Below are 1,849 nucleotides of genomic sequence, written 5' to 3' on the forward strand. Positions count from 1 at the left end.
GTTAACAATTCTATTACAGAATGTTGCAATACTCATAATTATAGTGATAAACAAAAATATTTACTAATATTCAAACTCTTCTGTTGTTTACTCCATAACAGACTTTCTTATCTGTGCATTTAATTGTATATCGATCAATGGCGTTTTTATTGAAAACAAAAATAAAATAATATTTTTGTTTTCAATAAAAATCAATCCATAAAGTATGCTTTCATTTTTTGTAAAATATTTTGTATTTTCTTTATCAAGTGTAGTAATAGGCATACACACATACATACATATGTATGTAGACATCTACATATTGATAAAAATAAATTTGCAAAAATAATTGAAAATAGAACTGGGGCGTATGAATATGGTTTATTTTCCATGTCAATACTCATACGTTAATGGGTTCGTTTTGTTTGTGGACATTCATGTAAGTGTGTTTAGTTGCGTATGATTGATTTTTTTTTTGCGTTTTGAAACATTGTGTATAATAATCCCTTAATTTACGCAGTTGGTGTTTATGAAAAATAGAAGGTCATTATAAAGATTTTTTATTTTTCTATTTTACAAAATTACATAAACACCAAATAAATATTTCATTTTAAAACTGGATGCCGATATCACTCGCAGGACAACACAAATTGTAATTTAAATAAACAAATTTTTAAGCTATGTAAATCTAGGGACAACTGTATTATTTCATACTCATGCTTATTTGTTTGTGGTTCTGTACTATAATAATTCTTTATATGAATATTAGTTTGTATATGTGAGTGTGTAGTAATTCACACATTTATTCGTTTTGAATTTTTTGCTGGGTTCTTATAAGTGGGGATATAGCTCAGTGGTAGAGCATTCGACTGCAGATCGAGAGGTCCCCGGTTCAAACCCGGGTGTCCCTTGGATTATTTTTTTTATTTTTAAAATTTTTTAATGTTTTTCTTTAATTTGTTGAAGTAAATTTTCATCATAATTAATGTTTAAAGCATATTTTAACTGAAATTAGATGTCAGATAAATACAAGTAAAATATATATGATTTTGGAAGATAATGTTAGAGTGCAGTTCCGCTTCTAGTTTAGCTAAAGGTTTGTTTCAGTTCAGCTCTAAATCGGTGCTAGTTCAGTTCTTGTTCAGTTGTAGTTTAGTTGTAGTTAAGTTGTAGTTAAGTTGTAGTTTAGTTGTAGATCATTTGTAGTTCAGTAGTTCAGTTCTAGTTCAGTTCAGTTAGTTCAGTTCAGTTCTAGTTCAGTTCTAGTTCAGTCAGTTCAGTTCTAGTTCAGTTCTAGTTCAGTTCTAGTTCAGTTCTAGTTCAGTTCTAGTTCAGTTCTAGTTCAGTTCTAGTTCAGTTCTAGTTCAGTTCTAGTTCAGTAGTTCAGTTCTAGTTCAGTTCTAGTTCAGTTCTAGTTCAGTTCTAGTTCAGTTCTAGTTCAGTTCTAGTTCAGTTCTAGTTCAGTTCTAGTTCAGTTCTAGTTCAGTTCTAGTTCAGTTCTAGTTCAGTTCTAGTTCAGTTCTAGTTCAGTTCTAGTTCAGTTCTAGTTCAGTTCTAGTTCAGTTCTAGTTCTTCTAGTTCAGTTCTAGTTCAGTTCTAGTTCAGTTCTAGTTCAGTTCTAGTTCAGTTCTAGTTCAGTTCTAGTTCAGTTCTAGTTCAGTTCTAGTTCAGTTCTAGTTCAGTTCTAGTTCAGTTCTAGTTCAGTTCTAGTTCAGTTCTAGTTCAGTTCTAGTTCAGTTCTAGTTCAGTTCTAGTTCAGTTCTAGTTCAGTTCTAGTTCAGTTCTAGTTCAGTTCTAGTTCAGTTCTAGTTCAGTTCTAGTTCAGTTCTAGTTCAGTTCTAGTTCAGTTCTAGTTCAGTTCTAGTTCAGT

At 30.7% G+C, this 1,849-nt stretch overlaps 1 non-coding gene across 1 annotated transcript; it reads left to right on the forward strand.

The window, feature by feature from the left end:
• Positions 1-818: 818 nt before the first annotated feature.
• Trnac-gca lies at positions 819-890 on the forward strand. The gene has a single exon. It is a non-coding gene; the product is annotated as a tRNA-Cys (tRNA).
• The last annotated feature ends 959 nt before the right edge of the window (positions 891-1,849 follow it).

This window comes from Lucilia sericata, unplaced genomic scaffold, assembly GCF_015586225.1.
Source record: "Lucilia sericata isolate MDLA Ls3-8-SP2 unplaced genomic scaffold, ASM1558622v1 Contig002152F_arrow, whole genome shotgun sequence".
In the NCBI taxonomy this organism is placed as follows: domain Eukaryota; kingdom Metazoa; phylum Arthropoda; class Insecta; order Diptera; family Calliphoridae; genus Lucilia; species Lucilia sericata.